Raw genomic sequence first — 16,774 nt, 5'->3', positions numbered from 1 at the left:
AAACAAAGCTTGGTTTGGTTCTTGCCAGGCCAAAGCCAAGTTATCTAAGACTTTGGGGCCCTGGTTTTCTCAACTATAAAATTGGTATCATGAAACATACATTTCATGATGTTTTGTGGTGATACGTGCATATGGAAGTGCCTTATAAATTATAAAGGGCTACAAGCAAACGGTTCTCAGTACACCTCCAGCAGCAAGATCTAGCACTTCTTATAAATGTTATAGAAGAAATATCTCAATCACTATTGATACACAGAATAGAGATCTGCTTAGGCTGTAAACTCTTGTAATCAATCAATGTATCCCACAGCTTAGAATTAATGAAATAGCTAAAGATAGGGGTTTAATCCATCCTTCCAACTCAATCTTTCAAAATCTTACTAAGAATCATCTATCAAGGAATCCGTTTAAAAAATTCAGAGTTAATGAAAGTTGAAGTCAACCAGCACATCTGACTCTATTGTTCAGACAAGTGATGAAGTAGAAAACAAAAACAATTTGTTTGTATGAATGGAGTGGGCTTGTTCTTCGTGCAGCGTGATTCACCAAATTCCTGAGCCAGTCCAATGGGGAGATGAGAAATGTGAGACTTGTGTTGATTGCTTTGTGTTGTTTTGGTAAAATGAGACAAATTTGTGTATGTATAATTTTTAATACATTTCTGAACTATGGGGGGGAAGCCTTCAATTTTTTTTCCATTTATTTTAAACAATGGCCTTTGAAACTGGCTGGTTTTGTATAAAAAAGCAGAGAAGGGATGACCCACTTTCCTTCCCTGCTTCCTCCCACCCAGCCTCTAAATAAGTGTGAGCTAGTCACTACCATACATGTGGGTGGCAACTCTGTTCTTGGTTCAGGGAGAGAAAGAAGCACAGACAAATAGAGATGCTTTTTAGCAAGTTGTGGGACTTGAAGTCTTGCATTTGTAATAATCCAAGGAAAATGTAACAAAGTCGATTATTGTTAAGAGATACTAAGGTCAATCACATTTGGTTATTGTTATATGGTGTTTGGCACAGAAAAATTACCCCTCGCAAACTTTGTTGGCATTTTGCAAAAAGCTTAATTTCTAACAGGCAACTCCAGCAATATCAATGGTGATGTTTCATCACATCGTTTCTGACCTGCTGGATAGTATTTGCTCACTAGGATCCCTGAATTTAGAAATCGGAGTGCTTAAGAAAACATCATTGAGGGTAAATAAAAATCTCCTGATGATAAATATTGGCAAAATACTTTAAAAACAATGTTTGTTTGTTTTTTCAAAATTGCTGATAGTATCTTCAGATGAGATGGTCTCATGAGGAGTAAATAGGAGAAAAAGAAGATATCTAACTCCGTTTGGGTGTTAGATACATTCTCCTTGAACTCCACTTACTCAGCATTGATTTTATTATGTATCAGGTATTGTCCTGTGAGGTACTCTTTAGCGACCACTGTTAAACTGATTTTGTAATTATAGTCTTTTCTCTGCCAGCATTTAGGTTCCTTGGAGGTGGTTCATGGCCATCACAGAAAGACAAGGTGAAAATCAATGGGCTGCAGTGTTCCCACACATGATCTATATTTATAGATATTGGAAGTGGACTGAGTCATCCAGAGATGAAGGAAGTGTTGAGGATCTAGGACTCAGAGACAATAATATCCCTGTTTTGTGCTTTGGCTCCCTTTGCCTTCTGTCTGAGCATGAGAAAATAAGAGCTTTCATCCTTTGACCTGGAATCTTCATGACAATATTCCTTGGGAAGCACCAGGGATAGTGAGTACAGAGGCAATCATTATGTCTGTTTTGGTGTTTGTATGTGGGTTCAACTGGCTTTACTGGCTAGTTATGGAGTAAGGAAATGAACACATTAGTATCTTTAAGAATTGCATTTATCAAACATCTATTATGTGCCTGAATCTACCACATTCATTCATAGACCTGCATCAGAAGACACATGAGACATTTCCTTGTGATGAACATTTTATCACGTGGAAAACAAGGTGTTTGCCAATGGGGAGACTTCAAACCCAAAGATGGCACGTAGCTCGGAGGCACATTATTACAGGCTGAATTACAAAGTGAGAATGAGAAAGTTGTTTAGACTTACGTGAGTGGTCATTACAATGGGTGTTTCCAGGTGGCAGGGGATTGGCTAAAAGTGCCTATCTTATACCATCTTAGGAAGACAGCTTATGTTTTATTTCCAATTATTGGAAGGATTTATAAGACATAACTCAAGTTAAATTTTGCTTATGCTCATGAAATAAGCTAGATTAAGTTCCCTTCCCTGTTTCTGTCTGCTTCTGGTATTTTCAAGTGGTCTTCATTTTATTTTATTTTAACAGCTAATTGGCCTCCATACATAGATAAAAAAATGAACTGACAAAGCTCCACACATTAACACTATGGCAAACTACACTTATATACTGTCCTGGGTAGAATCATGGCTCCGCCAAAGATGCCCCCAACCTAACAACTGGAATCTGTGACTGTGTTGTGTTCTAGGGCAAAAGAGAGTTTCAAAAGTGATTGAGGTTACTGATTTTAAGATGGAGAGGATCCTGGGTTATCCAGGTGGACTTACTTAATCACACAAGGCCTTAAAAGCAGAGAACTTTCTCAGGGAGCACTCAGAGAAATGTGGTAAAAGCTGGGGAGACTCGAAGTGTGAGAAGGCACTTGACCCTGGTTGTTGGAGGAGGGCCACCTGGAAAGCATGGGAAGAAAAGCGAGTGACCTCCAGGAACAATAGAACGGAGACCCCACTCCTACAATTGCAAAAACTCATTTCAGCTCACAACCTGAATGATCTAGAAGCAGGTTCTTCCCCAGAGCTCTTGAAAAGCAGCTCAGCCTTGCCAGCACCTTGAATTTGGCCTTATGCGACCCTATGCCGAGAACCAGCGAAGCCATCCTAGTCTTCTGACCTATAGAACTGTGAGTTAACAGGTGACTTGTTTTAAGCTACTAAATGTGTAGTGATTTGTTATGGCAGCAATAGAAATCCAACGCATGGGACTTGAGGTTTGAGTTGAGTAACCGATGTGTGTAGCCACTACCTTTTTACATTTAAAAGCAGCCAATGAAACATTCATGGAGTCTTTTCTAATTTCCGCCTAGTAATACAATTCTAAGATTCCATTTTACCTTTATGTAATTTCAGCTCAAAAAAAGCCCAAAGGCTGCAATTACTGAGGAGGGATAATAAGATACCTAATGTATGCTACCTGAGGAGAATTGGACATGTTAATTTTCATGGAGAATCTCCAGTGAATTTCCCAAGAAATTTCATTTTCTAGCACCTTTCAGCGCAGGGCAAATTGCAGTTTGGGGCTCTGCAGCTAGTACAATCAATTATGCGAGGGCTATATCATCATTTTTCAATGAAAAGTTCAGCACTGCCTCACCTGCGGTGGAAGGCGAGGAACCCCAGACGTGTTGTCTTTCTGGAAAAACAACTATCTGTGGCTGCATCAATCGATGTTCTTGACCTTATTGACTAATAGCTCCGGCCACTTTAGAGCAGCTTCCGCTCTTCCCTGGCTCCTCCTCCCATGCAGTGTCCTAATGAAGGTATCCGTGCGGTAATGATGTAGCGTATTGCTTCTCCTACATTCTATGTTGCCTGGTAGCAGAAACTATATCTCCCACATATTTATATTTCTGCAGGAGCCTGAAATCTGGTCTTTTAATATATTCAAGATGATTTATATATATATATAAAAGGAAGGCTTTGCAAACTCGGCCATCCCGATCTTCTGTATGCCTGAGACTTTTCCAGTCTCTAGGAATGGAATCAGATACAGGTTTTCTCTTCTCAGGGTGCTTGTAGGTCAGTAGGCGCATGGACACCCAAACAAAGTCTATGACACAAAGTGTCAAGTATGACACCTGATGAATATCCAAAGTGTTAGAAATGACAAGAGAAAGACCTGGGACTTTTGGCTTCTTTGAGAGAGAGACAGACACAGACAGACAGGGCTCACAGCAATGGGGGAAGGACAGAAGGAGAGAGGGAATCTTAAGCAGACTCGACCTTCTGACCCTGGGACCATGACCTGAGCCAAAATCAAGAGTTGATTGCTCAACCAACTGAGCCACCCATGCGCCCCTAGACCTGGGACATTCTGAGGCGAAGGGGAAACTGTCACCTAAGAGTTTGTGGCAGAAATGAAGTTCATGCATAATCTTAAAGGATGAAGTGGGTAGTTGGGAAAGAGAAAACGACATGCTCTCTCTTGGACTTGCTGTCCAAGTAGGTTGACATGGGACAATGGCAGAAGGCAGGGCTGGAGAAGCAGAGAAGCAAGTGAGGAATGGCCTATATGCCGCGGACGTCGTGCCCAGGGCAACGGCATGGGGGTGACAGAGCCATCCCACAGGCCAGCATTCCAACAGCCAGAGGGGCTGGCTTGGCAGCCAGAGTTCAGGGAGACCAGGGGGGTGGGAGAGACATCAGGTGGCTGCTGCCAATGTCCTGAGAGTAGGAGCTGAGTGCAGAATGGTGGCTGAAAGGCAGAAAAGAAGTTGTTGCCTTTGGAAGCGACTCTCTAGGACAGAATCTAGACATCGAGGTTAGAATCACCAGCAAACGATTACAGTTTCAAAGGAAAAGCATAATTATGCACGTTGTTTGGTGACACAAGATAGAGATGCCAGGTGGAGCTGCCTTTGCTGAACTTGGCTCAGCTTAATTGAAAATGCTTCGTGGTTGAAAGAAGCGAATCCTGCCTCCCTCTTATAAAAACAAACCAAAAAGGCATTCCTGTTTCACCTGAGCATCCTTTCCAGGGCCAAGAAATGAAGGCATTAACTGGACACACCCAGGAACCAGAGGAAATGTGCACCGATTGACAATTAGCTAAGAGGTCCAACATTAGCTGCTCCTCTGGGCAGGAGAGAATGTGAGTTTGGATAGAAACTCATGGTGCGTGAACGTGATCTCTTTATGGGTTCTCTTTCCCGCAGTCAAGGTGAGAAGGAAGAGGGACTCTCTGAAGATGGCAAGGGAAGGACAGAGGAAAACAGGAGAAGTTAAGGCAGAGCGGGTCAGGTCAAGCCAGACGTCTGGGTGTGAAAGTGACTTTGCAGACTTTCAGGGAGGTGGGTAGGGCACCAAGCTTTCTGGAACTCTGCTGCTCCGTAACAAATGATCTGTACTAGTGAATATGACACAGCCTCAGGAACTGTGGCCTACTTACTCAGAAAATCCTATTTGGCTAGGACATTTCATAACTCACCAATTTGACCTCTTAAGTATCTCTAAAACAAGAAAAAAAAAAAGTTTATGTCAATAAAACTATCCCATCTGGGGAGGAGGGAAACAACTTCAATCTCAGTTCTTTTTTTTTTTTTAAAGATGTTATTTATTTATCTGAGAGAGAGATTGAAAGCATGGGAGAGCAGGAGCCAGGGGGAGCAACAGAGGGAGAGGGAGAAGCAGACTCTCTGCTGAGCATGGATGCTGACTTGGGGCTCGATCCCAGGACCTTGAAATCATGACCTGAGCCGAGGGCAGAGGCTTAAGCCGCTGAGTCACCTAGGCGCCCCACCCTGTTCAATTCCATTTCAAATGAATAAATGAATGAATGAATAAATAAGTGAATTCCAAGGTATTAATGATCACTGAAAATTACTCAGGAAAATCATGCATTTCCCCCAAAAAATCCCAAGGATAGAGTGGTGGGAGCGAGGGAATTGGAGGTACGTTGGTCAAAGGGTACAAACACCCGCTTATAAGATAAATAACTTCTGAGGATCTAACGCACGGCCTGGTGGTTATAGTTAATAATACCATATTATGCATTTGAAAGTTGCGAGGAGAATAGGTCTTAAATGTTCTCATCACAAAAAATAAATGGTAATTACGTGACATAATGGAGGTGTTAGCTAACATGGTGGTGGTAATTATCTTGCAATATATAAGTGCATCAAATCAACATGCTGTAAATCTTAAACTTGCACAATGTCATATCTCAATTATATTTTAATACAGCTGGAGAAAAAAAAAAAGAAACAAAACCAAGACGAAACAGAAAATTGGTGACAGATGAACAGACACGTCACCAAGGAAGATGGGCCAATGGCAAACAAGCGCATGAAAAGATGCCCAAGATCATGTCACCAGGGAAATGCAAATGAAAACAAGATACCAGTGCACAGTTCTTTTTTTTTTTTTTCAAGATTTTATTTATTTATTCATGAGAGACAGAGAGAGAAAGAGAGAGAGGCAGAGACACAGGCAGAGGGAGACGCAGGCTCCATGCAGGGAGCCAGATGTGGGACTCGATCCTGGGTCTCCAGGGTCACGCCCTGGGCCAAAGGCAGGCGCTAAACTGCTGAGCCACCCAGGGATCCCCCCAATGCACACTTCTGAGAATGGCCCAAATCAGGAACACCGACGACACCAGAAACTCGGAAGGCTGTGGAGAAACAGGAGCTCTCATTCGCTGTTGCTGGGAATGCAAAATGGCACAGCCCCTTGGGAGGACGCTTTGGCAGATTCTTACCAAACGAAATGCACTTTCATCTTAAGAATCCCGCAGTCCCACTGCTTGGCATTTGCCCAAAGGAGTTGAAAACCTATGTCCCCACAAAAACCTGCGCAAGGCGGCTGGTAGCAGCTTTCACCACAGCTGCCAAGACGTAGAGGCAACAAGGGCATCCTTCAGTAGGTGGATGGATGGGCAGGTAAGCTGCGGCCCACCCAGACGATGGGATATTATTCAGTACTAAAAATAACTGAGCCATCAAGCCTTGAGAAGACACAGAGGAACCTTAAATGCATATGGCTAAGGGACAGAAGCCACTATGAGAGGCTACATCCTGTAGGGTTCTCGCCGTCTGACATTGTGGGGGAGAAACTTTGGAGGCGGTGAAAAGATCCGAGGTTGACAGGGATTGAAGGGAGGGAGGGAGGACGAGGCAGAGCACGGGAGGTTTTTAGGGCAGCGAAACTGTTCTGTATGCGACTATCTATGATACTGGGTGCCCGTCCCCGTGCATTTGTGAAACTCCTAGAACGTGCCACACCAAGAGGGAACCCTAGTGGGCATTATTGCGGACTTTCCGTGATAACGATGAGTCAGTTCATCGACGTGTAGCTCATTGATTGTAACCATTGCACCTTCTGGTGAGAGATGGTGATGGGTGTGTGTGTGTGTGTGTGTGTGTGTGAGAGAGAGAGAGAGAGAGAGAGAGAGAGAGAGAGATCAAGGGGCACATGGGATATTTCAGTACTTTCTGCTCACTTTTGCTGCTCCCCCAAAGTCTTCTTCATGAAAAGGAGGGGAGGGTTACTCCAAATTAGCAACTGTAGTCAGATGTTACCATCTCTGGGGTAGGAAGGGATGATGTGGGGGTGGGGGAGGTAAAATGATGTTACTGGGAGCCCCAAACACTGGGGCTGGGGCTGCTGTGGGCATCATCGCGGCCACCACACTGTGCAGGAGGCCGTGGTGCCACCACAGCTGCCAAGGCCCCTGGGCCCCCCCTGGCACCACGCTCCCCAGGCTGCCCCAGGCCCCCTCATGCTCTCGGGACCCCATCTGGGGGCAGGAAGCCAGGCTGCCACCCCCGGAGGGGCTGCGGGCGGCCCAAGGAACACATTTAGAAATGGTGCTCCCTTCTCCCTGCCTCCCAATCTGCCGGCAGCGTCCCCCACGGGCGAGAGTGGACAGAAAGCCAGCTGGGAGGGGGGCCGGGGGCTGGGGGTGCGCAGATTTCCAGGCCTCCGCAGGACAGAAGGCAGCAGGTGCACCAGACGGACGATCGAGGCCCCGGGAGCTGGCCGGGCAGTTGGGGAAGGACTGCAAAGGCGCCTCCCCTTGTACATCCGCTGCTCTTATCTCTGTAGGATTCAGATCAAAAGAAAATTGTGTTTTCTTTTTGCTTTTGGTTTGAGGCATATTTTTTGATTCGCGCGCAGATTTCTTACTTGGCCCATTGCTGGGGCAGTCGTGTGTTGTTTAATATTTACATATCAACTATTTAATACTTACGTGGCAGATTTTCCAGCTTTGTTTTACTGTCGATCTTTAGTTTTGTGCCATTGTGGTTGGGAAAATAGACTTCCTCTGATTTCGGTCTGAAATTTGTAGTATTTGTTATGTCTCTGTTTCCGTGATTTAACCAGGGGATTCGTCTGTGTGTACTTGAAGAAAATGTGTATTCTGTTTTTCTTGGATGGAATGTTTTATATGTATCTTTTAGAACCGTGGATTCTAAAGCATGCTTTAAGTAGAAAATGTTCTTGTTAAAAAAAGAAAGAAAGAAAGAAAATGTTCTTGTTGCAAACAAAATAGTTACTGTGACTGGGGGTACTGCTTTAAAATAAAATATAAAATAATACATATTGGAGGGGAGGTGAGCAGGGGGGCTTGGTGAGATAGGTGAAGGGGGTTAAGAGTCCGCTGATCATCATGAGCACTGAGTAATGAGATAATGAGATATAGAATTGCTGAATTACTATATTGTACATCTGAAACTAATTTTTTTTTTAAATTTTTACTTATTTATGATAGTCACAGAGAGAGAGAGAGAGAGAGAGAGGCAGAGACAGGCAGAGGGAGAAGCAGGCTCCGTGCACCGGGAGCCTGACGTGGGATTCGATCCCGGGTCTCCAGGATCGCGCCCTGGGCCAAAGGCAGGCGCTAAACCACTGCGCCACCCAGGGATCCCCATCTGAAACTAATTTAACACTGTGCGTTAACTATACTAAAATTTAAATTAAAAAAAAAACTAAAAAAAAAAATAAATAATTGGGCAGCCCAGGTAGCTCAGTGGTTTAGTGCTGCCTTCAGCCCAGCGCATGATCCTGGGGACCCGGGATCGAGTCCCACGTTGGGCTCCCTGCATGGAGCCTGCATCTCCCTCTGCCTGTGTCTCTGCCTCCCTCTCTCTCTGTGTGTCTCTCATGAATAAATAAATAAAACCATAAAAAAACTAATAAATTTAAGAAAGATTGGAGCCCTCACCACTATACGAGGGCCTATGTCAAGTGCCCTGCCAGCTATTTTGTATTCATTATCTCCAATCCTAATCACCAGCCCACAATGTAGGATTTAGATATATATATACATGAAACTGAATCCAAGACCTTAAGTCACTTCTCCAAGGTCAAACAGCTCTTAAGTGGGAAACTAGTCCATCTCTGTTTCATCTGCCATCAGTTCTATGCTGTTTATAACTTCTAGAGCTTTACCTAATTAGAAATTGAACATTGGGGGTTTGTATTTTTTTTTTTTTAATTTCCTAAGTCATCACAAGAGGAGTTCATACTAAAACGTGTAAACAAACTTCAGCAAAACCGAGGCTAGAAAGGAGCATCAGAGTCTAATTATTTGCCTACCCCCTTTCTCCTTCCCTGGAGACATGGACTTAACCTCGCTATTTTTTTTTTCCTTTTTTTCACCATCTAGCTATCTAGGGAATAGGTGTTAAAAAATCTGTTTCAAAGAAATGAAGGGAAATTAGCCCAGGGATGGCTCATTGCTGTTAGCATTACTGCCCTCTTCACCGGGGCCAGACCACAAAGCCAGGGCCAAGTGTGTAAATGCCCCCAGGCCTACAAAATGATGGGCTTTTTGCTGTGTCTTCATCTTCCTCTCCACAAGGGAGCATGGGTGACTGTGCCCCAGCAGACCACACGGCCCTAGAGGTACAGGGGAAGGACCCTGGATGTGTTGGAGCCCCATAGCTGGGGCCAGAGGACTCGGTCGGCATAGACTCGGTCAAAGATGTTTGGGGGTGTGTGAAGAAACCCTGCCACCAAAGAGTAAAGGTCAGGCTGTGAAATCCTGCCGGGGTGGGCATCCGGGGTTCCGTGCATTTGTACAGTGTGAGGGGGAAGGGGTGAGTGGGACGTGTGAATGATGCTTTATAGTGGGCCGCACGCAGCAGGGGCTGGGAATGAAAGAAATGTGCATAATGTGTTAGCCAAGGCCCTGATGAAAATGGGTGGAATGTTTGCATCTCGTGTGGGGGAGAGAAGCATAGGCCTTTTTCTTGAACCACATCACCACCATCCCAGGGCAGCGGCTGCCTGAGAACTTCAGACTTTCATCCTCTTTGCATCTCAGTGTCCCTACCTGGCAACGGCTACCTGCATCACCTTGGTTCCAATCAGCGCGCCTTGGATTGTCAACCTCTTCGGAGTTACAAAGTACTGTGGGGTTATTACACGGGGCAAGGCACCTTTCCTGTCCTCGGGGAGCCTGCGATCCAGAAGAGGAGAAAAGAGGGACAGACACAGAGAATGCTGATGTAGGGCAAAATCAGGAAAATGCCAAAAAAGGTAGAGGGAAAGGAAGCCATCACATGTTGAGAGTTTTGTAGATCGGGGACTTCAGAGAGATTGTTCCATTGAAATGTTAAGAGTGTGGGACGCCTGGGTGGCTCAGCGGTTGAGGGTCTGCCTTTGGCTCAGGGCGTGATCCCTGGGTCCTGGGATCGAGTCCCACATCGGGCTCCCCTCAGGGAATCTGCTTCTTCCACTGCCTGTGTCTCTGCCTCTCATGAATAAATAAATAAAATCTTTAAAAAATAATAATAAAATAAATGTTAGAGTGTTCATTAATCCACCCTGTTATCCTCATTTTACAGGGTGGAAAATAAGGTTCAAAGCAGATAAGTAACTTGTCCAAAGTCACATAGTCGGAGCCACTAGAGCTAGGATTGCGGGGAGTTCTTTATTTTAATTTTTTTTTAAAGATTTTATCCATTCTTTAGACAGAGAGGACTGAAGCACAAGCAGGTGGAGTGGCAGGCAGAGGGAGAGAGGGAAGCGACTTCTGCTGAGCATGTGGGGCTCTATCCTAGGACCCTGGGATCATGACCTGAGCCGAAGGCAGACGCTCAACCGACTGAGCCACCCAGGCGCACAAGGGGAGTTCTGATCGCACGCCCTGAACCACTCTGCTTCAACAGCAGCAATAGGAGCAAAGAAACCAAACCCCAAAGGCTCCTGCAGGAGGCTTATGTAAAGAAGTCGAGTTTCCTGGGGAAGGAGAGCAGAGGGAGCACCAAGGATTGGCCTGGCCCAGACAGTACAGAATGGGGCATCCGTGAGGCACTGGATCCCTACAGGGGTCTGAGAGAAACTTCTAGAAGCCAAAGGGCTACAACAGACAACATGTGTTAGCATCTGCTCCTGTGTTTTCTGTGTGGCTTCAGTTCTATTTCTCTCCTGTTTTCATTACACGGAGTCCCTAGTCTTGGAAACTAAGGGTTCAAACAAATGACCCAACTTGTGATTTCTATGAGCACAGTTTAAAATCAAAATGAAAAAAAAATTTTTTTTAATTTTAAAAAATAAAATAAAATCAAAATGACTGGCCGATCCGTCTACCAATGGTGTTAGATACTGAAATGAGACGAGTCAGGGCAGTACCTCGCCTACCCCAAATATTATCTGTGAGGAGACTCAGGCCAAGAGGCTTGACCCAACGATATAAGTCACAGAGCCTATTTGGGGACCCAGGGCCCCTAAGACCAGATCCATATACTTTGAAGTTCCTTCCCAATCTCCCATTATGAAAACAGAGGAACAGAGCGGTTTCCACCCCAGAATGGGGCCCCGCTTTTCCTCAGTTGTGCTACTCTGCTTTTTGGAATTCGAGGTGCCTTTCCAGAACAGATAGAGAAAATCAAAGGAAGGAGTATCTTTTTATATGACAGATGTGCCTTGTGACAGAGGAGGCTTTTGTTTCAGCTGCTGTGATCAAGCAACAGACAGAGCTTGTGTGGCCCATAGCTGGCTACGTGTGACGGGATTTGTTCTGTCTCCGGGTGAGAGCCAGGCTTCCGTGAGCCGCCAGTTGGCAGGCCCGACAGCTGCCTATAGCAAAAACGTCAGGGCTAACATGTGGGGAAATTACTGATTCACGTCCCCTGAGAAAGTCCCTGCACAGACAGCCCCAGAAACTGCTGCAAATTGCTCTTTGTCGTTCTGCACTTTATAAGCAGACGCAGGCTTCTAGACATTCTGTATAAATGAACGCGGCATGCGACACATTCGTCTGGGGGTCGGGGCAGGCAGGGCACCCTCTAGCAGTTGTTACAATATGGGTTCAGGAGACCCAGTAGTGCAGTTTATGGGAAAGGCAACTTCCTGATAAAAACCATGAGCCTGGTGCTTGTGAAATGTGCCCATCACCACACTCAGAGATGGAGGCTTTGCCTTTGGAGTGATTTTTCTAGGCAAAGGGCTGCTAGGAAAGTGGTAGCTCGCCTCTTCTGGGTGTAGTCAGGCAGGGCCCCGTTGGGACCATTCCCTGAGTTCCTTGAGTTCGGGGGTGCGGGGAGACCCGGCTGGCACTGCGCATGGTCTCCTGGGCCCTGGCCAACCAACCACCTTTCCCAACAGTCTTGCCTCCTGGTGACTCTTAGCTTTTTCCAAAAGCCAAATCCTCTTCGGGAGGCTAGGAGGACCATCGATTTCTCTTGGAGGGACGGATAAGGCAGTTTCGGGGTTCTCTATGTGTTTCCAGGCAGGAATTCCTGCCTGTGTTTATCCATTCATTTGTCCACTTAGCCTGTGAAACATGCATTCAAATGTCTCTACTGAGTACGTTCGTGTAGCAGGTGATGCACCAGGTGACTCTGAGGCACTGAGGACATGGTGGCAACCCAAACCATATAGGTCTCTCTCCTAATTACATTAGAGGAGGATGTTCAAATAATTACTCAAATCACCATGGAAGTTCAAAGCATAAGTAGATGAAGAGAAGGCAGACAGAGAGGGAGACCAGAACCTCGGGGGAGAGCGGAGGAGGCTGTGTTCCAGGAAGGGGTGGGGACCAGAGAAGGTTGACTAGGATTTGCAAAGGAAGCTTCTGGGGCAGTATGGCATTGAGGGGACAGGGTGGTTGGAGGCCAGGGATAGGAAGGAGGAGAGGCCAGCAACACTCAGAGCTGGGGAAGGGGGAGTAAATTGAGCAAGAGTAAATTGAGAGGAAGAGTGTTTCTGGAGGGGGCAGCAGCATGAGGCCATCCCTGACCACACTCGGGTTTGGTATCCTCTTAATGTTTTGGGAGTTTATCTTCAATGCAAAGGTTTTGATCAGAGGAGCGGCACATGTTAGTGTTTCGAGAAGGTTTTCCCTCTTCACCTGGGTGGCTCAGTGGGTTAAGTGCCTGCCATTGGCTCAGGTCATGATCTCAGGGTCCTGCAATTGAGCCCCGCATCAAGCAAGTCTGCTTCTCTCCCTCTCCCTTTGCCCATTCCCCTCCCCACTTGTGCTCTCTCTCTTTCTCAAATAAATAAATAAATAAAATCTTTATTTAAAAAAAAGAAGAAGAAGAAGTTTTTCTCTCTTCACTACAGAGAACAAACTGATGGTTACCAGAGGAGAGGCAGGTGAGGGGATGCGGGAAATAGGGGGTAGGGAGTAAATAGCACACTTATCATGATGAAAATAAAATAAAACAAAATAAAATAAAATAAAATAAAATAAGGGGAGAAAAAGAAGGTTTTTCCCTGATTGTGGGGTGGGAGGAGGTTATAGCTGAAGAGGACAAGGTTGGGGACAGGCTGCTACTGGGAGGAGGTCATGGTGGGCTTGGTAAGAGACCAGAGTGGCTCTGGCCCAGGGACACACAACGGAGTTGAGGGAAACTGGATGTATTTGAGATGTAGTTTGGAGCTGAAAACATCAGGACTTGGTGATGAGTGTGAGGGGGGAATGACAGAGACGGGATATTTTGAAAGTGTCAGTACTGTCATCACTTGCCTACATCATAGCCCCGGCAGGTGGTAGTGCTGCTAAACAGATAGAGTTGAGGACGGATGAACGTGCTGGCCTGGAGTCATCTATGACCCAATGCCAAGCTATCTTCAGGCTGATTCTCTTGGAAACTCCTATCGACTATCCCACTGATTCCCTTTTACCAAAACTATGTCTGTCTTTGCACATTTCTTTAGTATGGCCTCTGGGCATGTTCTCCTTCCCCATGCTTACAGCCCTCTGCCACAAAGTGCTCTGCCTTCAGAGCCAGTAGAAGTCCCCCTCCTCTGTGAGGTCTTCCTGCCTTCCCTGAGGCAAGGGCAGTTAGTCATGACTCTCTCTACTCCAATGCAGCCTCGTGTCCCCTTTTGCCACATGGATCTGTGTGTGGTACCATCTTCATGAATTTGGGACAACACCACAAAAGAAGCGACAGCTCATTTGGACAAACTGTTTGCAAAGTGGGGAAAATGGGTGTCTTAAAACAATTCATTCTATATGTTGGCAAATTGAACACCAATAAAAAATAGATTTATTAAAAACAAATAAATAAATAAACAAATAAATAAATAAATAAAACAATTCAAGTGCACCTGCCATTTAAAAGCATTGATGATTTTAAAAAACACAAACGTATGAGTTATTAGAAGGTCTGGCAACCTGGAGTTGGTCTCAGGAAGACCCGGATTCAATCCTGGCTTTCCCTCAGAGCAGCTGTATAGCAGTGGTTAATTCCAGTTACCTCGCCGAAAGAATAGGAATATCAACAGTGCCTACCTCATGGGGTTTTCATGAGGATGAAATGAGATAACATAGACCAGTTGTGTAGCTTGGTACCTGGTGTGATGAACATAAGCACTCAATGAATATAAACCATCCTCATCCTCATCACCATCACCATATAACCATTATCATCCATAATTTTCATGAGTAATCTTCACTCCCCTTTCTTCATCCATGGCTAGACTGAGCATTCCTCAGGGCAGACATCGGGAACATTCATTTTGGTGTCTCTGACACCTGTCTAGACCATCACAGGTAGTCGGGGGATATTTTTGAACGAATGAGAAAAATGAATACTGGCAAGATGAAACTCTCCGGCAAGTGAGAAGGCCAAACGATACACTTAGGAAAGAAAGCAGGGAACCAGTTATGCTCTTTTAACCCAAATATTTTGTTTTATTATAGAACCTACAATTTATTACCAGGAAAGAAGACATATGCCTCCTGTTTTCAAAAGGCCACTGCCTGTGGGAAACAAACAGGAAATCCCATTGCATTTCTACTTAAAATGGAATTCCTCATTTCTCCTCATGCACAGAAAAGCAGCTGAGTTTGGTGGGCAACTGTAGTTGGGAGGTGCGGAGGGATTGGCTTAAAAACTAGGATAAAGTGTCAGCAGCACCTTTCCCCAGAAATGGAAAGGAGGTTGAGGGGCCAAGTATCATGTCACAAACACTACATTGCACGGCAAGGACACGGCAGTGCTGTTACTTATCTTGCAGCAAAGGATTGTCCTTAAAAGTGTATTATAATACCAATTTAGCATCTGGGTTTGGTGGGACATCACTGGATGATGTCTACGTAAGACAAAGACATTCTTGAAGATCTAGCATGAGACAACATAAAGTGCTTTTGTTTTTCTTTTCCCCCTTAGGGCTCCTTGTTTCTAACCAGCATAGGTGCTAGAAGGTGAAGAGGTTTTTTTGTTTGTTTGTTTTTGCAGTTAAGGTGGTGGGTAGATGGGCAAGGTTCAAGATAAAGATAGAACAAAGCAAACTAAAGATAGAATAAAAACAGCTAGAGAGGCAGGGAGAGAAGTAAAAGAAAGCAGAGAATCACCACCTGACCTCCACCATGGAAATTTCCGGCACCATGGAGATGTCTAAGGGAGATTTCAATTTGTTGTTGGCTGGGCCAACATAAACCCTCTGTCGGCTCTATGCAATCTTCAGTAAATTATATATTGCTCATGAGTGCTTTTGTGTGAATGGATTATTTTAGGGGAAAGCAACTCACTGAAGGGAACTGGAAACATGGTTATTTTTCTCCCCTTTGAGAAAGTAGTAAGACACATTTTTAAATGAGGGGAAACAAGAGATTACAGGGTTTAGTGCCTTCTGAGCAGAGGAAAGTCTTTGTGCTTTTCTTTGTAAGGAAGAAGGAATAAAAAAGAGAAAAACAGAAGATAAAACAAGAGACAGAAATCTTATGCACTAAAACAAACATGTATTGAATCATATCAAACTTACTCTTCCCAAGTTCTTTTTTTTTTCCTTTAAAGATTTTATTTATTTATTCATGAGAGACACACAGAGAGAGGCAGAGACACAGGCAGAGGGAGAAGCAGGCTCCCTATGGGGAGCCCTATGTGGGACTCAATCCCAGGACCCCGGGATCACATCCTGAGCCGAAGGCAGACACGCAACCTCTGAGGCCCCAGGTGCCCCCCAAGTTCTTTATCAAGCTATCTGTGCTAGTACACAGAAAAAGAAAAATCTACATGCATAGTGAGAAGGCACATTTATTATCAATCACATTGCCCCGGAATCCAGGATCCACTCCAAAGGTACCGAACTATAAAGGATTTAGCTGTTTATTAGTTTTTAAAGATTTTATTTATTTACGCAGTTGACAGAGAGCTAGAGAGAGAAAGAGCACAAGCAGGGGGAGCAGCACGCAGAGGGAGAGGGAGACTCCCTGCTGAGCAGGAAACCCATGCAGGACTAGATCCCAGGTCCCTGGGATGATGACCTCAGCTGAAGGCAGACACTTAACCGACTGAGTGACCCAGACACCCCAGGATTTAGTTGTTTAAGGAAAAAAAAATAGTCCTGGTGGAGATTATTGTTAAAATCAGAGTAATGTAAAGATATCATGATATGATGGTCAAACCTTAGTGAGGATACAGAGTTCCCTCTCAGGGCTGATGACCAGCTCTTGCTTACCCCCCGGGCATCAATTCTTATCGATAGAGTTCTGTCATGGTTAATTTTATATGTCAGCTTGACTGGGCTAAGGGATAGCTTATCAGCCCAGAGAGCTGATAAGACATTATTTCTGG

The sequence above is a fragment of the Canis lupus genome, chromosome 12, assembly GCF_048164855.1.
Source record: "Canis lupus baileyi chromosome 12, mCanLup2.hap1, whole genome shotgun sequence".
In the NCBI taxonomy this organism is placed as follows: Eukaryota; Metazoa; Chordata; class Mammalia; order Carnivora; family Canidae; genus Canis; species Canis lupus.
The sequence above is the reverse complement of the archived record's forward strand: the minus strand, read 5'-3'. Positions refer to the sequence as shown.